This window comes from Monodon monoceros, unplaced genomic scaffold, assembly GCF_005190385.1.
Source record: "Monodon monoceros isolate NGI ecotype Baffin Bay Population unplaced genomic scaffold, NGI_Narwhal_1 Super_Scaffold_3, whole genome shotgun sequence".
NCBI lineage: Eukaryota > Metazoa > Chordata > Mammalia > Artiodactyla > Monodontidae > Monodon > Monodon monoceros.
The window spans coordinates 45,813,108-45,828,088 of NW_021703780.1; the positions used below are offsets into that span (position 1 = coordinate 45,813,108).

Consider the following 14,981-nt stretch of genomic DNA (forward strand, 5'->3'; position numbering starts at 1 on the left):
GCTGTTCAACCGTGAAGCCTTACTTTTTTCTAGAATCTTTTCCAAACCTCTCCAACTGGATATTATCTCATTTAAGATCTTCTTTTGCCCTAGGGAACTCTACTTTCACATTCCTTTTTCAATTATTTTGCTTTATTCCTTAGCATATCTCTGGATAAATGTGACATAGTCGTCTATTAAGTGAAAGCCTTGTTTAGGCATAGGTTTGAAAAATACATCAACTTTACATTTGGTCAGATTCTCAAAAGAAGCACACTCAAAAGTGCACACTCAGAAGTGGTGGTTGACAGGAGATTATTGAAGGGGTTGTTTACAAAATGTGGTCCGTGTTAAGGGAAGCTAACAAGGAATGGTGAGATGTCCAGGGATAGTAACAGTGAGGAGCCTTGCTACTCCAAAGACTAAAGGGCTAAGGAAAGAGACATTTAGCTACAGAGGAGCCACCAGACAGGAGCTGTGTCCAATAACAGAGGGACAGAGTCACTGCCAAACCAATGTGCAGCAAGGAGGAAGCCAGGAAAATAAGCACTCCAATTTCTCTGTCCTACCCTCCAGTTACTTGAGTTGTTTCTTATTGACCAAATCTAACCAGATGCCAAAGGGAAGGAGCATGGAGACACCTGGCTCCACAGGGAAGTTTGGGGGCACAGCACAGGATAGAGAAGGAGAGGAAGGGGATCTGAATGGACACTGCAGAACATCCCAAACAATAGGTAATGGACAGCATCTCAGTACAGGTTATTGCAACAAAGTATAACCATCAAGTCACTACTTAAGGTTTATCTCATACTTGATTGAGAGAAACAATATCTTGGATGCTACATTACAGGACTTTTGGCTCAGTTATACCTCTATAAAATCTATATGCTATCTCTAAATTAATGCCCATAATTACAAAGACCATATTTTCTTGAACCCTCATGCCAATAGAATAAATGTCCTTGAAATGTCCTTTGATATTATTCCACCAGAGCCTGGGTTCATTACTTAACAGTATAAGAAAATATAATCACACAAAGTAATTAAGGAAAAATGTAAAATTATATGCATTTTTGTCTTATCAATTTAGGAATTTTTATCCTTATTTATTTATATTATTTTTTCCATTTTTTATTGAAATATAATTGATATTCAATATTTTATAAGTTACAGGTATATAATACAGCGATGACAATTTTTAAAGGTTGTATTCCATTTATAGTTGTTATAAAATATTGGCTATATTCCCTGTGTTGTACAATATATCCTTGTAGCTTATTTTATACATAGTTGTTTGCACCTCTTAATCCCTTACCCCTATATTTCCCCTCCTGCCTTCCCTCTCCCCACTGGTAACCACTGGTTCGTTCTCTATATCTGTGAGCCTGCTTCTTTTTTGTTATATTCACTAGTTTGTCATATTTTTTAGATTCCACATATAAGTGATGTCATACAATATTTGTCTTTCTCTGTCTGACTTATTCACTTAGCATAACACCCTCCAAGTCCATCCATGTTGCTGCAAGTGGCAAAATGTCATTCTTTTTTATGGCTGAGTAGTATTCCATTGCATATATATATATATATATATATATATATATGTATATATGTATATATGTATATATATGGCACATCTTCTTTATCCATTCATCTGTTGATGGGCACTTAGGTTGCTTCCATATCTTGGCTATTGTAAATAATCCTTCTATGAACATCGGGGTGCATGTATCCTTTCAAATTAGTGTTTTAGTTTCTTTTTTTTTTAATATGTACCAAGGAGTGGAATTGCTGAGTCATATGGTACTTCTATTTTTAGGTTTTTTGAGAAAACTCGATACTGTTTTCCAAAGTGGCTGCACCAATTTACATTCCCACCAGCAGTGTACAGGGGTTCCCTTTTCTCCATATTTTCACCAGCATTTGTTATTTATGTTCCTTAAGATGATGGCTATTCTGACAGATGTGAGGTGATATCTCATTGCAGTTTTGATTTGCATTTCCCTGATGATTAGTGATGTTAAGCATCTTCTCATGTGCCTGTTGGCCATCTGCATTTCCTCTTTGGAAAAATATCTACTCAGTTCTTCTGTCCATTTTCAATTGGGTTGTTTGTTTTTTTGATGTTGAGTTGTATGAGCTGTTTATATATGCTGGATATTTAACCCCTTATTGGTCATATCATTTGCAAATATTTTCTCCCGTTCAGTAGGTTGTCTCTCTTCATTTTGTTTATCATTTCCTTTGCTGTGCAAAAGCTTTTAAGTTTAATGAGATCTCACTTGTTTATTTTTGCTTTTATTTCATTTGCTTTAGGAGATGGATCCAAAAACATATTGCTGTAATTTATGTCAAAGCGTGTTCTGCCTATGCTTTCCTCTAGGAGTTTTATGGTTTCTGGTCTTATACTTAGGTCTTTAATTCATTTTGAATTTATTTTTGTATATGGTGTTAGAGAATGTTTTAAGTTCATTCTTTTACATGTAGTTGTCCAGTTTTCCCAGCACCACTTATTGAAGAGTAAAGCCATCCTTTTTTAATGGTCATATTCTACATGAATGGTTAATGGGTTAATCTGTAAATAATAGTATATCAAATTTATTAAAATATCCACCTTTTATTTAAAACATGAGAGACAAAAACATAGCATACTAAATAAAAGTATAGTGAAACCTATATCCTTACACAGGAAAACCCAAGATATACTTTCTTCACAGTGGACAGACTGTTCTGGATTGTAGTGAATCACTGCTTGTGCTTATTTGTTCATGATTTAAAGCAATTATGTTCAGATATGCTGGGCAGAATTTTACTACAGACTTTGCCACATGGATTATCATCCTCTTGCAAGTCAGTTGAGAAAGCAGTTTGCCTATGGAGAAGTAAGATATGATGATAAAGATTTTGGGAAGAAATTGGTTAAAAAATATAGCTGGCTTTTTCTCTATGAGCTAGTCTCTCAACAATGACATATAAAAATATTCCCTTTTAGTAGCAAATGCAAAAAATATTGACCACTTCTAAAGTATGTCATTTGCCATTTTGCATCAAAGCACTTTAAAACCTTTTAACACCACAGAAGTAGAAACTAAAGTACATTAAATATACTTTCTGTGGTATAATATTCTTCAGAATATTAGATCTTAGGTATAGAATAATTATTACATCTCATGCACACTTTCATGAATTTAGTAAACTTTCCTTTCAATTCCTGTCATGAATTCTATGGTATAAATGATAACAAAGAAATGATCCTTTTTTTGTTTCCTCTGATAAAGAGTAAATTATAAATTAAGATACTTTATTTTTAAAAGTCAAATAATCATCAGTTTTAATCTTTGTTTTGGAGAAAATTGTTAAAAATTCTTCACCTACCTAGGGATGAACTCATATTTGTGGGTTTTAAAACTTGATAATTTAAATAATCAAAACCACTTTACATGTTTAATAATATAAATATGTTCTAAATCTCTGATAAACCTGTGAACCTTTGATAAATATGTTAAGAAACTTGATAAAAGAAACCACACACATACTCCTCAAAACAACAGTTTTTATAACATTGTTCATTACTTGTATGTTATTTTAGTATTATCATCATTGGATTCAAAAGCATGGCCAGAAATTTCTAAACCTCAGTCACTTGGAATTCACATTTAGGCTGCTTTATGTTCATAAAATATGCCAAGGCATTATGTGGTTGGAGTGAATCGCAAAACTGCTGTAGACTACTTTAGGTGATTTTACAAAGAAGGCATCATGCAAATATCCTTCCAGCATTTACTGAGTCATTTTGCTGAAAACAACAAAAAATGCCATTGTAATTATGTTAGACATGTATTTTTCAAATGTATGGTCAAATGCTTTATCCCTTATGTTGTAAAAGTATTGATACTTAGAGAAACAAACATTTTATTATTTTTTTTATTATTTTATTATTATTTTTTAATCAGAGGAGACACTATACCTATTGATATTGTGCCTTCCTCATGTATTCCATTTGTGCCCAATCTTACATTGCTTTGCGACATATTATTTCTCTCGCTAGATTATTACTTATTCACTCAACAATTCATTTCTTCCTTCAATTTATTTAATAGAGTACCTACTATGTATTGAGCTGTCAGACATCAATTTGGTCAATTAGGACAATTCTGAAGGTAACTGAGTCAAACTGAAGGTAACAATCATGTCTGTATGGTGTTTAAAGGGGAAGAACAAAGAATCTGGGATTACTCATCATCTTGTGACCTTTCTGTTTCATTTATTTTATTTATTTATTATTTAGTTAGTTAGTTAGTTAGTTAGTTATGACTGCGTTGACTTTTCGTCGCTCTGCGTGGGCTTTCTCTAGTTGTGGCGAGCGGGGGATACTCTTTCTTGTATTGCGCGGGCTTCTCATTGTGGTGGTTTCTCTTTGTTGCGGAGCATGGGCTCTAGGTGCGTAGGTTTCAGTAGTTGTGGTACACGGGCCCAGTATTTGTGGTTCGCAGACTCTAGAGTGCAGGCTCAGTAGTTGTGGCACACTGGCTTAGCTGCTCCGAGGCAGATGGGATCTTCCTGGCCAGGGCTTGAACCAGTGCCCCCACCAGCAAAGTCCCATTGGTTTCATTTCTTAATCTCAGTTTCAAGAGTCAGGATGTCTCTGGTATATGATTCTCTGGCCAGGTGGTCCGTGGCCTGGGGGTCTGTGAGCTTATCTTGCCCTGGAGAAGCAACCCGAGTTTGTACATTAATGATGAAATATGATGATACAACAGCAATTTTAGTCACCTGATGCTGGATGATTAGTGGTCAGTGAGCACAGGACTGAGGTCAGAGGGGACAAGCAAGGGGATAAAGTTTTGGATGGAGATTAATCACAAACTCGGTAAGGGAACTCAATTTTAGGGGGACTCCTTTTAGGGTACACCAACCCTGAGAAGTCTTCTCACAGCACTCAATCCTTTAACTAATGTCAATCAAAGTGATGGTATTTAATGAGCAAATGAAAAAAAAAATAATTTTTTCTTCACTCTGCTACTGAATTAATATCTAACCTTAGGAATTAAAGCATATCGTTTTAGGATGGTTGGAATTATGTTGTATACAATAAAATACTAAACAAAACAATAGGTGATTTTTAGGCAGCCTAACCTTGAAAAAACTAGATACCAGCCCAGAAACTGAAAAGCAGTTGGCTATTTAACTATGTTTAAGTTGAAAATAAATGTATAATTAGAATGGAATGTAGGCTCCATAGGGTCAAGGAACTTTGTTTTATGCCCTTCTCCATTCCTCGTGCCTGGCACATAGTAGATGTTCAATAAATTCTTCTTGAATGATTATGTCCTCATCAAACATAAGCTCATATACTGACATCATGACATTGTGTGGAGAGGAAGAAGACTTGTAAAGAACAAACATCACTATTTTGGACATGTAAATGCAGTTTATAAGAGACATATGTGACACTTTCAGGATTCTATACAATGGCACCACTGTGGTTTATTTAAAGGTTTTTAAAATTCTGAAATATAAGAATATAGCAAGTATTAAGCTGTTATTTTTGTGACTATTTAAAAGGCCAAAGAAGTATCTGTTAAGTAATTAAATTTGCAAAGATTTGGATGAAAGAAGAATTATGTACCTATGTGTCACTGTGCTGAGAAAACATTTAGTCATCATGACTCTATGGCAGTCTCATCTGTGTGGTGCTCTAGAAACAGTTTTTATTGGCAGTTGTACACACTGAACAAATTAGGGTTTGGGTTTGAATCGTAGTAGTAATTATGATTAGGGCTCTTAATGTTGATACTTTTCACTAAATAATAGAGTTTTAAATGAATCTTTTCAAATAAAAATACCTTGAGCTTGGGGAAGGTGCCCTTAGAGTTGTATAAATGTGGGAAAGATGGGCTCAGGAGACATTTCCAGACACTCCACACAGGATGAAAAACATTTAAAACATGACCAAATGTACTTTAGTTGCCTATGAAAGGAGACTATGATTTGCACATACAAGTGCTCAAACATATTGAAGGATTATTTATAGCAGAACTAATGGGACATTAATTGTGTGTGTTTACATTTTAAAAATTCATGTTCAGTTTTTATCAGCATGTTCTCAAGGTTTTTTTTTTTTTTGCCATTTCTATGAAACCCAAACCATTATGTATACTATGGTGTGACTTTAACATACATCATATTATTTTGAAACTTGAGACAAATACTGATTAAGCACAAGGTAAGCCCCACCAACACATATTAAAGGACCCACATGTTTATAGTTGATATAGATGGATTCTTTTTCACTAGCTGTGTATGCTTCCTTCAAATTCAAGTACTTCCTTCTGAAATGGGATTGTTTGATCTTATGACAAGCAAGAGTAATTGAATATGAAAGAGAATGTATATGTATATACATTCTCTTTCATATTCCTTTCCGTTTTGGTTTATCACAGGATTTTGAATATAGTTCCCTGTGCTATACAGTAGGACCTTATTGTTTATCCATTCTATAATACCAATTTGCATTTGCTAATCCCAAACTCCCACTCCTACGCTCTCCCACCCTCTCCCCCTTGGCAACCACCAGTCTATTCTCTATGTCTCTGATTCTGTTTCATTAATAGGTTCATTTGTGTCATATTTTAGATTCCACATATAAGTGATATCATATAGTATTTGTCTTTCTCTTTCTGACTTACTCCACTTAGTATGATAATCTCTAGTTGCATCCATGCTGCTGCAAATGGCATTATTTCCTTCTTTTTATGGCTGAGTAGTATTCCATTTTACATATGTACCCCATCTTCTTTATCCGTTCATCTGTTGATGGACATTTAGTTTGTTTCCAAATGTCTTGGCTATTGTGAATAGTGCTGCTATGAACATAGGGGTGCATGTATCTTTTTGAATTATAGTTTTGTCTGGATTTGCACAGGAGTGAGATTGCTGGATCATATGGTAACTCTATTTTTAGTTTTCTGAGGAACCTCCATACTGTTTTCCACAGTGGCTGCACCAACTTACATTCCCACCAACAGTGTAGGAGGGTCACCTTTTCTCCACACCCTCTCCAGCATTTGCTGTTTGTAGAGTTTTTAACGATGGCCATTCTGAATGGTGTTATGTGGTACCTCATTGTAGTTTTGACTTGCATTTCTCTAACAGTTAGCGATGTTGAGCATCTTTTTGTGTGCCTATTGGACATCTGTATTTCTTCTTTGGAGAAATGTCTCTTTAGGTCTTCTGCCCATTTTTTGATTGGGTTGTTTGTTTTTTTTGTTGTCTACTCATATGAGCTGTTTGTATATTTTGGAAATTAAACCTTTGTCAGTTGCATCATTTGCAAATATTTTCTCCCATTCTTTAGGTTGTCTTTTCACTTTGTTTATGGTTTCTTTTGCTTTACAGAATCTTGTAAGTTGATTAGGTCCCATTAGTTTATTTTTGGTTTTGTTTCTATTTCCTTGGTAGGCTGACCTAAGAAACCATTTGTACTATTTATGTCAGAGAATGTTATGCCTGTGTTCTCTTCTAAGAGTTTTATGGTGCTATGTCTTATGTTTAAGTCTTTAAGCCATTTTGAGTTTATTTTTGTGTATGGTGAGAGGGCATGTTCTAATGTCATTGATTTACATGCAGCTGTCCAACTTTCCCAAAACCACTTGCTGAAGAGACTTTTTCCCATTGTATATTCTTGCCTCCTTTGTCAAAGATTAATTGACTGTAGGTGTGTGGGTTTATTTCTGGGATCTCTATTCTGTTCCATTGATCTGTATGTCTGTTTCTGTGCCAATACCACACTGTTTTGATTACTGTAGCTTTGTAGTATTGTCTGAAGACTGTAATGGCTATGCCTCCTGCTTTGTTCTTTCTCTTCAGGATTGCCTTAGCAATTCTGGGTCTTTTATAGTTCCATGTGAACTTTAGGATTATTTGTTCTAGTTTTGTGAAAAAGGTCATGGGTAATTTGATAAGGATCATATTAAATCTGTAGATAGCTTTGGGTAGTATGGTCATTTTAACAATATTAATTCTTCTAATCCAAGAGCATGTCATATATTTTCATTTCTTTGAATCATCTTCAGTTTCCTTTATTAATGTTTTTTAGTTCTCAGTGTATAAGTCTTTCACTTCCTTGGGGAGGTTTATTCCTAACTATTTTATTTTTTGTGTTGCAATTTTAAAAGGTATTGTTTTTTACATTCCCTTTCTGATATTTCATTGTAAGTGTAAATAAATGCAACTGATTTCTGTATATTAACCTTGTATCCTGCTACCTTGATGAATTCGTTTATCAGTTCTAGTAGTTTTTGTGTGGATTCTTTATGGTTTTCTATATATAGTATCATACCATTTCATATAATGACAATTTTACCTCTTCCCTTCCAATTTGGATACGTTTTATTTGTTTTTCTTGTCTGATAAATAAGATTGACAAGACTCTGGCCAGGCTCACCAAGAAGAAAAGAGAGAGAACACAAACAAAATAAGAAATGAAAAAGGAGACATAACAACTGATAACACAGAATTACAAAAAACTAAGGGAATGCTATGAACAATTATATGCCAACAAATTTGACAATCTAGAAGAAATGGACAAGTTTCCAGAAACATACAGCCCAACAAAACTGAATCAAGAAGAAATAGATAATTTGAACAGAACAATCACTAGAACTGAAATAGAATCTGTAATTTTAAAAATCCCTACAAACAAAAGTCTAAGACCAGACGGCTTCACAGATGAATTATACCAAACATACAAAGAAGAACTTATACTGATCCTTCTCAAACTCTTCCAGAAAGTTGAACAGGAGGGAACACTGCCAAGGACATTCTATGAAGCCACCATCATGCTGATACCAAAACCAGACAAACAAAGACACCACCAAAAAAGAAAATTACAGGCCAATATCTTTGATGACTATAGATGGAAAAATTCTCAACAAAATATTAGCAAACCAAATCCAACAACACATAAAAAAGTCATACACCACGACCAAGTGTTATTCATCCCAAGTTCACAAGGACAGTTCAACATATGCAGATCAATCAATGTGATACACCACATTAACAAAAGAAAAGTCAAAAATCACATGATCATCTCAATAGATGCAGAAAACCATTTGACAGAATTCAACATCCATTCATGACAAAAACTCTTACCGAAGTGGGGATAGAGGGAACATATCTCAAAATAGTAAAAACTATTTATGACAAACCCACAGCCAATATAATACTCAATGGTGAAAAGTTGAAAGCCTTTCCGCTAAAATCTGGAACAAGACAAGGATGCCCACTCTCACCACTTCTATAAAACATTCTTATTTTTCTTCCCTATGTTCTTGAATACTCATCATTGTCTATTTTGTTAAATTGAAAGTAGTTTTCTTTGATAGAGTCCTATGTAAATTCCAAATGGTGTTATTTAATTCTACAGACATAGCTTGATATTTTTATGATTGAATAAATCTCTATTCCCTTGATTACTAATGTTCTTTGTTGATTGTTGTGGTGAATACCTGAAATGTTGTCTTTTCCTGTCTATTTATACAAGAAGGCTATTTTTTGATCTGCAACTGTGGTCTCTCTTTGTGCAGTCTGCCCCAATTGCTTTACTTTTTTTTAACAGCAGCAAGCACAAGGATGGACTAGTAAACACTGATTTAATGTTGAGTTCCCAAAGTGCAGAACAGAAGCTCTGTGAAGTCTTACCAGTTAAGAAGGGGATTCATCCCCAAATCAGGATTAGGATGGAGATAAAAATAGTGTTCAGGTATGAACAGATGAGGACAAGAGGAATTTGAGGATCAGGAGGTGAGGGCGTTCAAGTCCAGCTGTGTCCTATGAAAGAAGAAGAAGGAGCAGGGGTGGCATCAGGAGACTCTTCACAAGTGGCCAGATGGTCAGCATTGCCCTTTGGCACAAAGCAGGTATAGACATGGTGCCCACAAAGGGGAAAACTAGATGAGGTGCAGCACCTCTCCTATTAGAGAAGGAATGGAGTTGCTGGAGTTAGTTTATAAACAGGTGACTAGAAAAATGCCACTTGTGAACAGGTTTATTTCATCCAAGTATTCGTCAGATATTATTAATCATGAGGAAATATATTAATAATAAGGAAAGAGCAAATGGGAGTCTATAGATAAGACATTCTAGGGTATCCTGGTTGAATTGGTAAATTTTGAAATATGTATGCCCAATATTATTAAATTTATATTCACCTGATTTAAAATGTTCTTGGATTCACTCTGTTAAAAATGTTTCTAAAATACTTTTCTTAAAGTGTCTCTCGTTTTATGATAAACACTTGCTTTGCCCCAAATTATGTTTTGTCACTTTACAAACTCACTGAAATATGTTCTTTCTATTAATTTTACTTGACACAGTTTAAATTTTTGCTTTTGGAAAAAAATTTAAAATCTGATTAAAATGCTCAGAAGAATTTTTGAATATAAAATTATTACAACGCAACAGCTTAATGACTTCAACATTAATCATAAATGAATATTACATGCACAAATTTAATTTTCTTAAAACACATGTGGATAAAATACTTTGAAATTATTTGAAGATATTTAACATACTGAAAACACTCTATTGAGTGTTCACTCTATTGAGTCTTAAGACTCTATAGAGATTCCCAAGTTACCAAGTTGCGGCTAAATATTGAAGGCACTGTTGTGTAGCTCTTGAGTTATTTTCTGTGTACAAAAGAGATTTGCTCTAACGAAAAGGTTAGGACCAACCGTTGTCAGCGAACTGACCATTCACCTGTCATGATTATGTCACTTGGCTTTGTTTGAAGGGGGACTGCACGTAGACTGAAAGCAGAGGAATGACAATGTCTTGTCAGAACACAACTTTTCTACTGGATATTTTCAGAACTAATCTAAAAATAAATTTCCAAAACCTAAGCACAAGTTCAAAAATATGTGATCAGTTTCACGATTACTTCTGATGTGTTAAAATCTCGAACAGAAATGGTGTCCAGGCTTTCCTGTAAACAAGTCCACTTGAGCGAGGAAGAGGGAGAGAGGTGGGCTGGCAGTGTTCTTTGTGGGAGTTTGGAGGGAGGCGCCCTGGTTGTGGTATAGGCAGCCCCTTCTTGCCACCCCACACGCATGCGCTATGAGCTCATCCACGTGGGGGACTCAGCAGAGTGTGCTTGGTACATGGTGAACCTTCAAAAAAGGTTAATTGTAGCAAGTAATAGAGATCAATAGTTATAACAATATAATACATAATAAATACAAAAAATAAAATATTAACAATATAAAAATAATAAAAGAATTAAGGATTACCAAAGTCAAACTTCACTAGAGGTGTCAGGTACAATTACAATCTACTGAAACAATAATAATGTAATAATAACAGCCTATATTTGTCGAGCTCTTATTGTGCATGTATTATTATTTTTATTATCTCTATTTACAGATAAGAAAAATGAAAATTAGGGGAATGTAAGCAATATAGCCAAATTGGTACAGCTAGTGAATTTACAAACCCACGAAATCGGGCTTCAGAACCACGCTCGTAAGAATTGTGCTCTACATATTCACTGATGTTGGGGCATTTTTACTGATCCAAATAATAGTTGTGTATTAAAAAAAAAGTCCTCTGAGCCATTCCCCAGTGTTGGCTCTAAAAACTCCAGATATTAGGGAAGAGATGAAATCACTTCAGGAAATTTCAACTATGATTAAAAAAATAAAATACTTTTTGCCAAAAGCAAATGGTAGATGGCACATTTATAAATTATAAAAGCACATTAAAAGAAGAACTGATTGCTTTAAAAAGTTACATAATTAATGTTAATCAAGAAACATATTTTCTGTTAATTTGTGAAATTAAGTCTCTGATTATACAACATACTCGTTCTGTTGGATGTTTGTATTCTATTCCAAAAAGTAGAGTTTGTGAAAGAATTGAAGGTGATGTCTCTCTTACAGCTTCAGCACAATTTGGCTTCAAATTGGACATTGGTTAAAAGTAAAGCTACTGTATTAAAATAGATGTTGAAAAATGTGTCACAATAATCAAGGCAGAGGACAAACTTCTGAGAGTTGGGACTATGTATATATTTTGTCAGTAACCTGTCTCCAGCCAAGACTGCCTGAAATGCTACCTCTTCCTCTCAGAGTCATAAGCACCCCAATGGAGACATCACTTTGAGTGCTTTGGTATTTTTGAATTTGAAGCTTTACTACTACCTGCAAAGGGACAAGAAGGTTATGTACAGAGTACTAGAAGTCCAATCAAATTTTACTCAACTGGATTGCTCTATTTGATTTCTTTTAAAAGTTATACAATAGTCAAGCGATTCAAAGTATATGTATAATTTTTGAGTAGAGTGTGAAAAAATAAAATGAACACTCATGAACCTCTAAGTAACAGTCTAAAATATTACCTATTGCTTTGACACAACCTGTTCGTTTCCCTTTGATCACATTCCCTACTATCCATTCCATTCCCAGAGTTACTAAGATCTTGAATTTTGTGTTTATTATTATACCTGTTATTTAAAAATTGGATGTACTACTCATGCATATATTCATAATTAAAAAAATATTGAACTTTGTTGAGTTTTATAAAAACAGTGTCATATGTCTAGAGCTTGAATTTTTCACTCAAAGTTTTATTCCTAGAACTTGTTCATGAGATTTCATATAGTTATGGGTAATTTATGTTCACTGCTGTAAATATTCCACTATGGGTATGTGACAATGTACTTACTCATTTGTATCAGTCATGATTCTGATGGGAAAATAGAATCCACTCTCTACATAATAGTTATAATGTGTAATTCAGGACTGACATGACTCTTGGAAGACAGGGGAAGGGACATTAGGAAGGCTGCCACCAGGGGACATGAAGATCTGAGCCCCACGCCTGCAAGGCCCTGGGACTGGGCCTGTGGAGTGGTCTGTGGGGCTGCCGTATCAACAGAGTAGGACTCATGTGGAGGTCAGTAAGCAGCCGTGTCTGACCACCGTGATTTGCCAGGAGTAATGGACTGCAGTTCATGTTCACCTTCTAAATCTCATGCAACCTTCTGTCACTGGCAGAATCCAGCACCAAAGGAAGCACATCATAAGGAGTCCTGTGCACATGTCTGAGGTGTGGACACATGTTAGTGTGGTGTCCAGGTGAGGGCACACCACCACTGAATTGATGATTTTCCCCAGTTATTTTTGTTCCTACAAGCCTTGAGACTTTGAACATTCTTGTACACATGCTAAGATTTCTCTAGAGAATATACCTGGGAATGGGTATGTGAGGCATGGGTTAAACGCATTTACAGATTTACAGGACGATGCCAGCAGGGTTGTACTTACTCACAGTCCTACAAGCAGTGTATATGAGTCTCTGTGGCTCCACATTCTGGTCAGTGTTTGGTTTCTGACTCCTTATTTCTACCGCCATAGTGTGTGTGAAATGGGATCTCACTGTGGTCTTAATTTGATTTTTGTTTAACTGTTAATAAGGTTGAATATTCTCACTTTTTCTTTGGCCGTTCTCTTCCTTCTTCATGATTATACCTATTATCTTTTGTTTGTCTTTTCCTTACAGTTTTATACTTGGGATTGTAAACTAATGATTTATTGTTAACATATAATGTAAATAGTCTCCAAATTTGTGACTTATATTTTTTGCCTTTCCTATGGTATATTTTAATAAACAGATATTCTTAATTTAATCAGGCTTTTATTCTACTCTTAGCATATTTTTACATCTTGTTTTAGAACTCTTAGACATTATTTCCTTATAATTTCTCTTATGAGGAAATTCTAAAATTTGCCTTTCAGACCTAAGTCTATAATCCACCTGTATTTATTTTTTTGCTATGGTGTACAAAGCAATTTCACTGTTCTTATTATGGAGAGGCTGTTATGCTCTACATTAGACAGTTCCTTCTTTCCTTAGTATATTAGTTTTCTACTGTTGCTGTAACAATTACCACAAACTTAGTGGCTTAAACCACAACAGAGTTGTGTACAATCTCCCAAGACTGAACCAGGAAGAATGCAATGGTAAATGGGATTGTTCCCTTAATTTCTCTTTCTGATATTTCATTGTTAGTGTATAGAAATGCAAAGATTTCTGTATATTAATTTTGTTATCCTTTAACTTTACAGAATTCATTGATGAGCTCTAGTAGTTTTCTGGTGGCATCTTTAGGATTTTCTATGTATAGTATCATGTCATCTGGAAACAGTGACAGTTTTACTTTTTCCTTTCCAATTTGGATTCTTTCTATTTCCTTTTCTTCTCTGGTTGCTGTGGCTGGGACTTCCAAAACTAGGTTGAATAAAAGTGGTGAGAGTGGGCATCCTGATCTTAGAGGGAATGATTTCAGCTTTTCACTTTTAAATATAATGTTATCAGGTGTGGGTTTGTCATATATGGCCTTTATTATGTATGTGGCACTTTTGTTGAAAATCAGTTTGACCATATAAGCATGGTCTTTCTGAACTTTATATTGTTCTGTTTACCTTACTTGCCTATAGATATGGCAATCCACACTCCTGTACAGCACTAAATAGCTGTGGTAAGAACAGGTATCTTGACTTTATCCTGGATTTAGGGGAAAAGCATTTAATCTTTTACCATTAAATGTGGTTTATTTCTTACACTGGGATCACAGGTTTAAAAAATAGAATAACTCTGATTTAGAAGACAGTTACCTAATTTTATTTTTCTCTGTTTCATGTGCCCAACATAGTTTTTAGTGCAATTTTAAGCCTTTTGTATTTTTAAAATTAATGAGTGAGTGATTGCCTGAGTCATTTGGTGTGGTGCTGTGCCTTTAGTAGCTGGCAACATACTCTGATAACTGCTTTTAGTTCCCTTGTTTTTAACCATATTTTAGGATTATTAAATAAAGTAGATAGATCCCCGCACTCCCAGAACTTTCCATTTAGGCAAATGGTTTTTTATATATACTCTATCTAACATTTTAAACTTTTCTGTATGTGTTCACATCTTTTATTTGCTGATCCTTAGAACAACTCTTT

At 34.8% G+C, this 14,981-nt stretch overlaps 1 protein-coding gene across 3 annotated transcripts in view; it reads left to right on the top strand.

Annotated features, from left to right (window-relative positions):
- Positions 1 to 14,981, top strand: part of KHDRBS2 (KH RNA binding domain containing, signal transduction associated 2) — a 730,387-nt gene that overhangs the window by 199,206 nt on the left and 516,200 nt on the right. The gene's annotated exons all lie outside the window — the stretch shown is intronic.